Source organism: Microtus oregoni, unplaced genomic scaffold (assembly GCF_018167655.1).
Source record: "Microtus oregoni isolate MIOR12 unplaced genomic scaffold, Mior012 000017F_ref0000208, whole genome shotgun sequence".
NCBI classification, from domain to species: Eukaryota; Metazoa; Chordata; class Mammalia; order Rodentia; family Cricetidae; genus Microtus; species Microtus oregoni.
Genome location: NW_024543076.1, coordinates 40472910 through 40487498, shown reverse-complemented (window position 1 = coordinate 40487498; position 14589 = coordinate 40472910).

Sequence of the window (14589 nt, the reverse complement as noted above, 5' to 3'; positions counted from 1 at the left end):
TGACACAAGCTAGGTCATGTGAGCAAAGGGACCCTCCGCCAAGAAAATGCCTCTGTACGCTTGGCTTGCAGACAAGTCTGCGGGACATTTTCTTGATTATTGATTTTTCTAATTTTTTTGTTTTTTGTTTTGTTTTGTTTTGTTTTTCGAGACAGGGTTTCTCTGTAGCTTTGGAGCTTGTCCTGACTTTTATAGAAGGATCCGACCCACTGAGGGTGGCGCCCCCTCTGAACAGAGGGTCCTGGACTGTGTAAGAAAATGGGCTGAGCAAGCCAAGGGACGCAAGCCAGTAAAGGGGCAGGCCTCCATAGTCTCTGCTTCAGTTCCTGCTACAGCAATGACTGTGATCAAGACCATGAGACTAAGCAAACTGCTTTGGTCAGTGTTTATCACAGCAATAGACCGCAAATTAGGGCAGGGCAGGATCGCTGGCTCCGTGGCTAAGAGCCTGCACGCTGCAGAGGGCCCAAGTTCAGTTCCCATCACCCTGTTGGAAAGCTTACAAACATCTGTACTCCAACTCCAGGGCATCTGACACACTCTGCTGGCCTCCAGAGCACAAGCCTTCACAGCACATACCTGTAAATGTAATTTTAATAAAATAAGTCTGAACTATGAAACAACATATAATCTACTGTTGCCCCAGTGCTAGTTGTCCTGGCTGGTTTTGTGCCTCAACACAAGAGTCACCAGAGAGGAAGGAACCTCATTGAGGAAATGCCTCTGTGAGATCCAGATGGAAGGCATTTTCTCATTTAATCAGTGTGGGAGGACCCAGCCCGTGGTGGGTGGTACCTTCCCTGGGCAGATGGTTCTGGGTCCTATAAGAAGGTCAGCAGAGCAAGCCATAGGAAGCAAGTCAATGAGCAGCTTCCTCCATGGCCTCTGCATCAGCTCCTGCCTCTGGGGTCCTGTCCTGTTTTCCTTCCGTGATGAACAGCAATGCTGACGTATAAGCCAAATACACCCTCTCCTCCCCAGCTTGCTTTCGATTGTGCTGTTTCATTGCAAGAACAGAAACCACTCCTGTCAACAGAAACCAAGGTGAACACTGAGAAATCAGCATGATCATGGGAGGCTCATTTCTTTGGCTTTCCTTAGAACATATTTTCTAGACTCCCGTTATTCTGAATCTGGATGTGACTGAAAATGTATTCTAATTAATGTCCAACATGCTGCAGCTTACGATGTGGTTATAGACTCCTGGGGGAACAGAATTAAACCATCGAACCCATTTTCTGTGTCCAGGGTGAAAGGTTAATGGATTTACTAAAATGCTAAACAAATTACAAAGCCATATCCCTTGGAGGGAGAGATGAGGAAAATATCATGTGCTTATCTGACATTTTCCCTCTATTCTGCAAATGCTGTAAATAGCAGCAAATAATTGTAGCGAAGTCATCAGGGCTGAGCAGATACACGGTGAAGAGTCCTCTGCTCCTGCTGAGCGCCTCCCAGCGAGAACGGTGGGTCACCTGAAAATGTTACTTACATTTAGCAAATGGGGGAGACTACAGAAAAATCCACCTGACTCAGTTTCTCACACACTTGTGCAGAGCGTGGAAACACAGCCACAGCCCACACGGTCAGCACCAGCCTTTCTTTCCCATAGTTAAAGCCATGCGTTGCCGTTAAAGACTGTTACACTCTTTGAGAATACACATGCTCAGTTGGTCTGGTCTGGCGGGGTAAATTATTGTTTACATCTGTACCTCAGTGTTAGAGCTGTAGGGTCGTCTGTCACATTGGACCCACCCTTCAAACTTGCCTTAACCAATGGCCTATTTACCGGGGTGGCATTAGCAGTAGCTTGAGATGTCCTCGCCGAGTTATGATCTCGTGCATCAGTCATAGCCGTGAAAAAGAAGCAAGCATGCATCCCTCTGGGCTGTGACTGTGCCCTCCACAGTGAGGACTCTGGCAGCGCCCACAGAAGGAACCATGCCATATCCACAGGTGTGAGTTAGGTCCCAGGAGAGGCTGCAGGGTCCCATGAGATTAGAGCTGGTTGTTGCAAACTGTTTTCCTCTGGGCTTTGTCCCCTCTAGTGCACCCACTTGCCCTTCTACTTTCCATAATGACGTGGTCCCTGCCAGCTCTGAGCCTCCATATTGTGGGCCCAAATAAGCTTCTTTCCTTCAATAATTTCCCAGTGATGGGTATTTTGCTATAATAACAGAAGGTGGACCAAGACACCTTTAGTACCTGTCTGCCCAGAGTAGATTACACAGGCGAATCTTCAGCTGTTCATTGCAGTCAGCCTACTCCCGCCGCCAGCCCACCCAGGAAAAATAAGCACCCAGTGCACGGCACCCAGGAATTACGGTTCACAGTAACAAAGGACCAAGGGATGAGAATTATGTAGTCTCCTGTCTAGTCTAGAATATGAAGGGAGATGGTCGGCTTCTTTGAGCTTGTTTCTCTGGGACGAAGTTATAAAATACCAACGAAAACATGACTCTTGGAACTTCAAACCGAAGGCTCTAAAGGAACAATACATGCTTTCTCTCACCTTCTCTCTAGCTACAGGTCCTAGGTCCTATTACAGGAACTCGGTGGTCATAAATCCTCCCCCAGAAAACCCAGTCTATGACAGAAAAACTAACTCCTATCACAGAGAGGAAGATGGAGGTTAATACCACACCTACACAGACTGCAACAGATGTCAGGGGTCCCAGGAACTCATCTCTTTCCCCAAGTCATTCTCTCTCTCTCTCTCTCTTTCTGGGAATTTGAGACGAGGAGGTGCACTAGGTAACCTTTCTTTCTCACTAATGTGACAGAATGTCTTACAAAAGCAATGGCCTACAGTGTGACGGTCCAGCCATCAGCCTGTTCTCACCTCTGGATCAGCCCTGTACCTCAGGTGTACCACACATGGAATGAACTCTGCTTCTTTCCCCTCACTAATCGGCTGACGGTTGTCGGTTCACCTCGCTGCCCCACACAGCTCTGGGTCTCTGGGTCGTCAGAGTCTGCGCAGTGCCCATGAATGGAAATGGGCTGAAGGGATTTACATATCCCTCACGTACTGGTGGCCACATGCTTTCCTTTTCTACCGTATTGGGAGGAAGACAACTCTAACTTCACTATTTGATCAGAGTAAGTTGTGTCTTTGGAAAAATCTTATGCCCATGTCATGTTCAGAAATAACTCTATTTTATATTATAGAATCTTTATAATGCTGAACAAGTGAGATTGATAAAATGTAAGAATTACTTTATTACAATCAGAGATATCCTCTGATAAAACATATGTAGGGACACACACACACACACACACACACACACACACACATATATATATATATATATATATATATGACCTCGACATTCAATTTGTAGGGCTTTTTAGGCATAAAGACCCAAAACTGGCATTTGAGACCAAATTCTTTGTTGTGGGGTTACAGAATGTTTAGAAGCATGCACGTCCCTGCCAGTGGAGTACAGTAGAGACAACCAGAAATATCTCTGGATGCTTCCCAGTACCCCTGTGTGAGATAGTTCAGCTGATGCCGCTGAGTTGGAACCTGAATCAGAGCGGATGGTTCTAGCTCAGGAACAGCTCCTGTCTTCCCCTTTCTTCCACTCATTTTGCTAATCTGCCCAGTTTCCACGTCCTTTCTCTTTGAAGGCTTGACATTCTTTAGTCAGGCTTCTCACATAAAACAACAAACAAATAAACAAAAATGTCTCATAGTATTGATGTTACAATGCATTGATAACAGTCAAAGCAACACACACGAGGTAAACACTAAATCCATAAGGACAGGTAAAGAAAGTACAAACTATACTATTTTTGTGTGGCGCTATTATTGCCCACTGAAACCAAAATAGTGTATCCTGACACTAGTGTGGACTGCTCGTGTGGATCTGCACAAAATAGTGTATCCTGACACTAACATGGACTGCTCGTGTGGATCTGCACAGGGTGCTGTTGCACAGATCAGGATCAGCACACTGGTTCCCTGAAGATGCAAGGCTAGCACAGTTGAGTGGCCTGTCTGCATTCTAAAATAGCTAAGCTAGCCTTACTGAACAGTATGAGATTCCTGGCATGCAAACACCATAATCATATTTTGTTCTCAGCAAAGAGCCATCTGTTTTCTAAGAGATACACTCCTAAGCACGCACTATTTTGTTTAGATACTACGATATTGTTCTTTTCCTTGCTATGTGAGCAGTGGTCCTCACAAATGGGAAACCCTTCAAGTCATGGGCTGCAACTTTCTAATACTAATTTTGAGGCAGGGTGTCAATATTTATGCATAAAGTGACCTAGAAAATATGGTCATAATTGAAGCAGTTCATCACAGAGCCAGAAACACGGGCATCTGGTGAACACTCTTCCTGAGTGTGTTCAAACCACAGCTACAAAGTCAAGGGTCCTTGCTTGGGGTAAGCAGTTGGCCAATCTAGTTTTTGCATTGTTCTGAGTCTAATGCCCTGTTTTTCATATAGCTCTGATGTCAGTTAACATTCAGAACAGCTTAGGAAAGTGAGTTCTGGTAGAAGTAAAGCATTTATCACTCATGTGTTACTTTTCCCATTCCTATGACCTGAGCCAAAGCAACTTATGTGACAAAGGCTTTATTTTGGCGCATGGTAGAAAAGGCTTGGTATGGGCTTTCCACATGGCAGCAGTCCAGGAGGAGGTGTGGACAGGTGAGGACCAGTGCTCTTCTTTCCCCTGTCCTTTGTACTCAGGGCACAGGCCTATGTTAGTGCCATCTATCTTCAGCTGTGTCTTCCTTCTTGGTTAAAGCTGAGAATGTCCTCAAAGATACACCCAGAAGTGTGTCTCCTAGGCGATTCCTAACCCAGTGGCTGCTAATCATCTTGCATCTACTGTCTCCTCTCCGGAGAGTCCTCTTAGATGAGCGTCATCTCAGGCTAACATGGAGCACAGTCATCCTAAGGAAGATAAAGTAAGCACCTCTTTAAATTCATTATCAAAGCAGAGACTTAAGGCCAGATCGAGTTGGCTACACACTCACTACCCTAAAGGGGACAGCTCAAGTCAGAGCATATGGTGAATTTTTAGCCAAGTAAAATTATGCAAGCCTGAGATTTTTTTCTTAAAATCCTGTGCTTTGTATCACTTTGGGAAAATTCTTTATTAACATTTTAACTAGAAGCAATGAAAATAAGTAGGTTAATGAAAATACTCTGTTACAAGTGAAGCTCTGTTCTCTAGTTCATAGAACATTGTTTCTGCAGTACAACTGCATTTTAGGCATACAAAAGCATACAGTTCAAAGTGAGAGATAAAGTTGGATACCTTTGATTCTGTTATCAATTTTAACTGTGCATACTGATTTAGCAAAATGGCAAGTTCGTTTACACATATAAAGTTTGTAAGAAATGAATATGAAGTCTGATTTTCTATTTTATATGCTGTGGTAGTTTGAATGCAATTGACTCCCATAATCTCATAGAGAGTGACACTATTAGGAGGTGTGGCTTGTTGGCATGGGTGTGGCCTTGTTGGAGGAAGTGTGTCACTGTGGGGGCACACTTTACAGTTTCCTATGCTCAGGATACCACCCAGTGTATCTGTTGACTTCCTGCTGCCTGCAAAATGCAGGACTCTCAGCTACGCCAGCATCACTTCTGCCTGCATGCCACCATGCTTTCTGTAGTGATGATAATGGACTGAACCTCTCAACTGTAAGTAAGCCACCCCAATTAAATGTTTCTTTTTTAAGAGTTGCTGTGGTCATGTTGTCTCTTCACAGCAATAAAAACCCTAAGACATTTGCTGTCCTTCTCCATATCCTCAGAAAGACCCATAGAGAAACACAAATGACAGTAGATCAGGAACCTTGTTTATGGTATAACTCTCTACAGGGTATCAAGGAAGAGGCTGGTTGTGGTGGAGATACTGTTTCAGAGCAAGATGAGGAAACAAAATGTTAAAATTTGTACCAGAAATGCCATTCTGGGGGAAAAAATGAAATGTCAGGATCAAAGGGAATCCCATGAACCACTACCGCTCACTTCCATTCTAGTTGATCACATGAAACACAAACAGCTGCGGATCTGAGACTTTTCTTCCTATTAAATCTGCAAGTGACTAAATTAGCACAATTCCACTCTCATTAAAAAAATCCTATTTAAAAAAACAGGATTTAGCTTGATTCATCGTTTGACCTATTCTTGACTCTTATTTCTTATTTGCAATGGCAAGCTTTTGAAAGCCTGACTTAGCTTATCAAAGTGTTTACCATTGTATCTAAGTCCCATCTTGTCCTAAGGGAAATAGCGATGTTTAAAAGCGTGGCTGTGTTCAGAAGAGAAAAAGTAAAAGACAAAGAGAACAACGACAACAAGAAGCTTCAGCGACAGCTGTGTGAAAACCGTTGATGACCACTTAGCTTCCCATGCTCAAGATTAAAATAACTGAGTCCAAACACGCTCTCCTGGCTTGTGCTTCAGTGGCTATTTGTCTCCAGTTTGCTTTGTTCCAATCTTCCTGGAAGGACGCCAGGCTACTGTGAGCCGTGAAGGAACAATTACCACCTCGCCTGGGCATTTTGACTGCAGAACCTAAACACACTCCAAATTCAATTCAGTTTAGCTAGCCGACTTCATCTTCCCTCACGCCTGTTTCTTGCATAGGAAATAAGTGGAAGACCCTGGAGGACAAGGGCAAGGCATCCACTTCCCTTACGTTGTTCACCGGGTCATTCCCATTGCCTTCATCATCCATTCACACCCAAGTGCTTTAGCCCAAAGCGGTGTGTGTGTGTGTGTGTGTGTGTGTGTGTGTGTGCGCGTGCACACGCGCGCGTGTTTACATACGTTCTGTTCTAACCCTATTTATTAGGGATCTTTAATCCCAACCCCAAAACACAAGTATAGGAATTTACAAGGATAATTGATAGTGTTGTATGCATTGAAATTTGTTGCTCCCAAGAAGAGGATGTGAGGCCGCACATAGATAGTTCCAATAGTAATGAAGTAGAAATGTGGTCACCAGATACACCTTTGTCTAGTGAAATTTTGACTGTGTGAGGAGAGATTGGGATGCAGCTGGCACAAAAAAGATTCACAGGAAGACGAGCAGCTCAGAGGCCAGAAGAAGCTAAAACAGAACCTTCCCACGACGAACCTGCTGGCACACTGATTTCAGACATACAGACTCCAGAATTGTGAGGACATTGGTTTCTGTAAAGGACACAGCCTGAGAGTTCTTTGTCACAGTAATCCCAGGACTCCAACCCAGAGATGCATTGATTTTTTTCATTTGCATTTTTTAGTTTTTAATTTGTGTATGTATATGGCATGATTGCATATGTGTATGAATGTTCACATGTAGCTAGGCACATTTGTGTGTGTGTGTACATGCATGTGGAATCCAGGGGTTTACATGAGAGGTCATCGTCCTTCATTCTCTGAAGGCGTAAGTCATAAACAATGCCACACCAGTTTGGAATTATGATTAATAGGGTGGTATTTATTTAAGGGGGAAAAAACTTACAGATCACCGTCAGCCCTCTGCGCAACCAGGAAGGGAATCTAGTCGCCGGCGGAGCAGGAAGTGAAGAGAGAGAGGAGAGGGAAGTGGCCGCTTTTTTAAAGGGAGAGAGACCACGCCCCAATGGGCTGGTATCTCAGCGGCGATAGGCTGGAGGAGTGGGAGGACCTCCCGTAACACCTCCCCCTTTTGTTTAAATAAGAGAGTTCTAAACCTACTATGAAATTATATACAATAAGTACAAATATCCTATTCTAACTAGCTTAGGTCTTGTATAATAAATAACTTGGCCAAGTCATGAGAGAAAGTAACTACATTTATATAGTCTTCAACCCCATCGAAGATCTGAGAAGGGAAATAATGTTACCTGGGTAATTAGGAAGTTCAGTAAAACAACTTCCAAAACATGCAACAAATCACAGAGACAACTAGCTACCTAGGCAATCACCCAAAGTCACATTAGCAGCGTTGAAGCAACCAATATTGGCTAAGGCCTAACATAACTGACATACCATTTTCAAAGGCAAGCAACTTTTCAAAACTATCTTACCTTGTCTTGGCAGGATATGACAGCCCTGTTTTATCCATTGATGCATGCTCTGTATCTTTGTCAGTGGTTGAGGTATGGGCATTTCTTTGCCCCAAGGCCAGTTCTGCCAAAAAGAAGGCTCCAGGTGGAGTGTCTTTGGTGCTCAACATTCTCTCGGGAATAGAGTGGTGTTGCCAGGAGCAATTGTGTCTCACTACCACAAAACTCTGAGTTAGATTAAAGGCCATTTTCTACAGCTCTTTGAAGAAGTTGAAGATTATCTATCTATACTGAGTATAATCTCTATATACCTAAAGAACCTGATTAGTCTAATTATAAATGACAAACTTAGATGACTATTAGTCTATATAATTCTCAATATCTATCTAACTTAAAGACTAAGACAATAAACGACTGTGAAACAAATGAGGACAATGGCCTCCAAATATAAACAATGTACAAATATACATTGCAGTAGGTAAATATATATCAATACACAAACATTATATAAGTATCTTAATCAGAGGTAGAAATGTACACTGCAATATGGTAAATATATACAATATATATTTATCAATACAATATATGTCAATACATAAAAAATGTTTTAAACAGAGGTAGAAACATGCATGCATACAATAGTCAATATAATTTAACTTTGTGTCAATATACAAGAATCTATACCAATATATTTGTCTAAAAACAGTAACTCACAATTACAAATCTATTATCCCATCATCCCTCTTTTTTTTTCCAAAATAATCCCTGAGCTTATAAAATTCCTCCCCCAACCCTCAATCGTATACTAATTATAATCAACCCCTAAATGATGTCCCTAAACCCAAGGGCAAACTTTACTGGGAGAGGGGACGTCGTCCTCTAGAATTACTTCCAGCTGTCATGGGGGCGACGTTCTTTCTGGGGGATCCTGTGAAAGTAAAATGATAGTTGAATTTCAAGATCAATGTCTTTTAAAATTGCCAATAGTCTCTGACTATTTTGTGCAGGTCTGGCCAAAATGTTGTATAAGATGTGCACCATTTCAGCTAACCAAGTTGGAACTGTCTTGTGCAGCTGGTATCCAAAGCAGGTCTTGTAGTAGCGCTATCAGTATCATGACGTCATATCAACCAGGTGGAGTTGTTGTTATGGGGCCCCATCTTCTACCTGGAAAGTTCAAATGTCACTTCAGGAAAAACTCATTGTTCATTATGAAAAACTTAAACATTAATCATATAGACATATATATATATATATATATATATATATATATTCAATGAAAGACATGATAGATATATTCAATGAAAAGTATGATAGATATGAAGAAAAGCAAAGATGTTTTCTAAACTCATATTTCTTTCTGTCCCACATCATGGCTCTTGACATGAGACAGAAACTCCAGAAACTCTGGGTTTTTCTCTTACTAACAGGCTTGGAATTGGAGAGGGACTGAGCCAGAGTCCAACTTCAAAACCAGCTTTATAAATTTACAAATATGGTTTAATTTTACTTACACAACCCATTCAGTTTTCTTGATATTTCCTATTGGGCAGATATTTTTCCATATGTCAGTATCCAAATATCCAGGGTCCCTTGAATTTTTCAAAGATGAGTGTTTTCCTGTGAAGATAAGAACAGAACCCTGCCCCCATTCTATATGTTTTTCTTACCACCTGTATGAATATCATCATTGTGGATAAGTTGTCATTTCTCCTTTCCAAGAGGTTTCTCCTCTTCAAATCGAAACTTTATTAATTTTGATGGTATCCACAATTTTTCTTCTCCTGTGGAAACAAGAGCAAAACCCCTTCCCCAACGTAGCACATCTCCTGGCTTCCATTGAGAGGTCAGCACATCTTTGAAATAAATCGGTTGATTTAGTTCAGCAGACTTTTCCATTATCCAATGTCTCTCTGCTGCTGTCGTTCCTTTCTCATTAGCATTAAGAAAATTCAAGGTTAATAAAGCATTATGTAATCTATTTCTGGGCGTATTTTCGGTCCCTTTCTGTTTGTTCAGCATATCCTTTATAGTAGGATTTGATCTTTCTATAACTGCCTGACCTATAGGATTATTTGGTATACCTGTAATGTGTTTTATATTATAATAATCAAAAAAGCATTTCATTTTCTTAGATACATATGCTGGACCATTATCTGTCTTTATTTGCGCAGGTATACCCATGATGGTCATAACTTCCAATAAATGTGTGATTACTGAATCAGCCTTTTCTGAGCTCAGGGCAGTAGCCCATTGAAAACTTGAATACATGTCTATGGTGTGGTGTACATATTTTAATTTGCCAAATTCCATAAAGTGGAACACATCCATCTGCCAGATTTCATTTCTCTTAGTACCCTTTGGGTTACTCCCTGCAGGCAACGGTGTTTGATTATAGAAAGAACAAGTAGGTCATCTCTTTATAATGTCCTTAGCTTGTTGCCAAGTAATGGAAAATTCTTTCTTTAGGCCTTTACTATTGACATGATGCTTCTTATGAAATTCTGAGGCCTGCAGCACACTTCCAATCAATAATTGATCAAGCTCAGCGTTGCCTTGGGCTAGAGGACCAGGCAGACCTGTATGGGACTGGATGTGTGTTATGTACATCGGACAAAGCCTGTTCCTGATTATGTCTTGTACCTGGATAAACAATGAAGTCAACTCTGTATCATCTGGTATAAATTCAGCGGTTTCAATATGCAAGATAACTCTTTCTGCATATTGTGAATCTGTAACTGTATTAAGAGGTTCTTTAAATTCCCTTAGCACCATAAGAATGGCATATAATTTTGCCTTCTGGACAGAATTATAAGGGCTTTGTTCCACCTTACTTAATTCATCTGACTTGTAACCTGCTTTCCCTGATTTATTTGCATCAATATAGAACGTACGGGCTCCAGTTATTGGAGCATCATGTACAATTCTAGGAAGAATCCAAGAAGTTCTTTTTATGAGGTTAAGTCTACCACTTTTCGGATAGTTGCTATTAATTTCTCCCAAAAAATTAGCACAAGCTCTTTGCCACGGTTCATTGTCTTCCCATAACTTTTTTATTTCTTCAGTAGTAAAAGTAAAAGGCACTATAATTTCTGCTGGGTCTATACCTGCTAGTTGACGAAGTCTCAGCTTACCTTTTATAATTAACTCAGAGACTTTTTCCACATAAATTTTTAATTTTTTACTTGGTTTATTAGGTATAAATATCCACTCTAAAATAATATCTTCCCTCTGCATTAGAATCCCTGTGGGAGAAATTCTGGAAGGCATTATGACTAGGATACAGCTGAGATTTGGGTTCACCCTATCCACATGTGCCTCCTGTAATTTTTCCTCAATCATTGTCTGTTCCTTTTCTGCTTCAGCTGTCAGTTTTCTTGGACTATTCAAATCTTTATCACCATCTAAGGTTTTGTTTAAATGAACTATTAGATCAGGTGTTATCCCAACATCTGGTCGTAGACTGGAAATGTCTCCTAACAATCTTTGGAAGTCATTAAGAGACTTTAAGCGGTCTCTCCTAATTTGTGCCTTTTGCGTTTTAATTTTCTCTAACCCTATTCTGTAACCTAGGTAATTAATAGAATTTCCTCTTTGAATCTTTTCAGGGGCAATTTGTAATCCCCACCTAGGCAAGACTTTCTTTCCTTCTTCAAACATCCTTTCTAAAGTATCTTTATTTGAATCAGATAACAAGATGTCATCCATGTAATGATAAATGATGGACTTGGGGAATTGTTTACGAATTATTTCCAATGGCTTACTTACAAAATATTGGCACAGTGTAGGACTATTGAGCATACCCTGTGGGAGGACAGTCCATTGATATCTCCTATTAGGCTGAGAATTATTATAAGTAGGCACTGTGAAGGCAAATTTTTCTCTATCCTTTTCTTGTAACGGTATAGTGAAAAAACAATCTTTCAAATCAATAACTATAAGAGGCCATCCTTTTGGTAACAGAGAAGGCAAAGGAATTCCAGATTGTAGTGGGCCCATAGGTTGAATTACTTTGTTGACAGCTCTTAGATCTGTCACCATTCTCCATTTACCAGATTTCTTTTTTACAACAAACACAGGAGAATTCCAAGGGCTGGTTGATTCTTCAATATGGTGAGCATCTAGTTGCTCTTGCACCAGCTGTTCCAATGCCTGTAGTTTATCTTCAGCTAGAGGCCACTGTTTGATCCATATTGGCTTCTCAGTTAGCCATTTTAAAGGTAGGGCTGTTGGTACCTCTAAAGGTTTGATATTTGCTGTATGTTCTTGTACAGCCTGAATGGCTGTTGACCTTTTTCCATAATACCTCATCATATCCTTCCCAGAATTATGAGTTCCTGGAACTACAGGAATGTTAATCTGGGTATTCCATTGCTGTAGCAGGTCACGGCCCCATAAATTTATGGCAATATTGGCTATATATGGCCTTAGTCTTCCTATTTGCCCCTCGGGCCCTATGCATTCAACCCATCTTGTGCTTTGTTTTACACGAGATAGGGTTCCAATTCCCAGGAACTGAACATCTACCTCTTGAAGAGGCCAATTTGGATGCCAAGATTCTGGGGTAATGATACTTACATCCGCACCTGTGTCTAATAAGCCTTCAATAAAAGTGCCATTTATACAGACTCTTAGCTTTGGTCTTTGTTCATTAATAGAAGTCTGCCAAAATATATGTTTACTCTGTCCTACTGGGTTTTTTGACTCATCCTCCACACATATTTCATCATTTAGACCAGTATTACTTTTTACAGCAGAAATTGGAGCTTTTAATTTTCTTGTTGAGGCACGTTCTCCACTGTGACTGGGAATGACTGGGCCACTGTTGGCTTGGGGGCCTGCGAGAGGCCCCTCAAGGAGTTTCCCGATGGTAACGGGTTGCCTTGTTTGTCTGTTGTTGACCTGCATTCATTGGACCAATGTCGGCCTTTACCGCATCTCCAACATATACCTGAAGGCCTAGGTCTCCTATTTTTGTCATTCCCAGAGGAGATAATATTCCTAGAAATTCTGTGCCTGCAATCCCTTTTCAGATGTCCTAATTTACCACAATTAAAACACCTGGCAGTTTGATGTCTCCTCATTGCTGTGGAAATCGCTTCTCCTACCCAAGGTTCATCGTTATAACTAAACGTCTCAACATTCATAGTATGCTGAATCCATTCATCCATAGGTGCTGATCTAGACTTTAAAGGCCCAATTATCTTTTTGCATTCTATGTTTGCATTCTCAAAAGCTAGAGATTCAAGAAGTATTCGTCTAGCTTCTGGGTCTGTTACACCTATGTCCAGAGCCTTAATTAATCTTTGCAAAAAGTCAATAAAGGGTTCTCTCGGTCCCTGCCTAATTCTAGTATATGATTCAACCCTTTTTGCTGGATCTTGTATCCTATTCCAAGCATTTAAAGCTGCTTGGTGACATAGACACAGTACTTCATCATCATAAAGAGCTTGGACCTGTGGATCAGCATATTCTCCTGCACCAAGAATTTGATCTTGGGAAACCTCAACCCATTTTGCTCTTCCTTGCTGTTCCATATGTTTGGATTCTTCTCTGAAATAAATTCCAAACATCAAGGAAGGTCCATTATCTAAAACTGCAGACACTAACTGATGGAAATCATGGGGGGTAGCTCTAACATTAGAAGCCCAAGTCCTTATCATTTCCTTTACATATGCAGAGTGCAAGCCAAAATTAACAATAGCTTGCTTAATTTCTTTTAGATCATTCATTGCTATTGGCGTCCATCTAGCTTCTCTGACTCCCTTTGAGCCTTTAGAAGTTGACGCTTTGTCAGAATTAAGTATAGGGTATGCCGCTAAAACCTTGGGTAAGCCAGTTCTAATAGCTGGTGTTGGCATTGTATCCTGTCCTTGTGCCTTATTACTCTGTTCACCAGCTCCAATCATTTCTTCAATCATTTCAAGTCTTTTTATTATTGTCTTTATTATTGTCTCTTTTGAATTCTGAATCTCCTGACCTGCATGAGTTTCTAGTAAAGATTGTATGGTTCTTAGGAGTGCCGTGATCTTCCTAAATTATAGAATATTCAAAAGAATACTGAAGCCTAGTAACCAGTAAATTAAGTTATCCCCATAGTCATATAAACCTTGCATGATATAACCCATTGTATTGGCAACCAGAACAGTAAAATTTGCGTTGGAAACGAAAACTGCCATATTACCTATTATCCAGCAGGTGGCGCTGTTGCCAAGTTGCGACGAAAACAGAGTCCTGTTTCAGAGTCCGCCTAGTATTTGTTAAAAACTGGAAAATGTAAGTTGCTCAACAAAGTAAATGTAATTAAATCAATTCCAGAGACGGAACCAGAAACCCAGAATCCAGGGGTAGAGAAGAGCAACCTGGAAGCCGCTTATGCCTCCACGTGACAGAGTCACCCTGACGGGTTGCAGCTTTCAGCAACCGCGTGCTCTGGTTCGTGCCACTTAAGAGCTGTGCTTGCAAGGGAGATTTAAAAACGACCCAGAAAAGAGCAAACCACGTGGCAGAGACTACACGGGCCTGTGGAATGTAAATCCACGTGGGGAGGCCAAGGCCGCCAGCGGCGGCTGAGGAAGGAA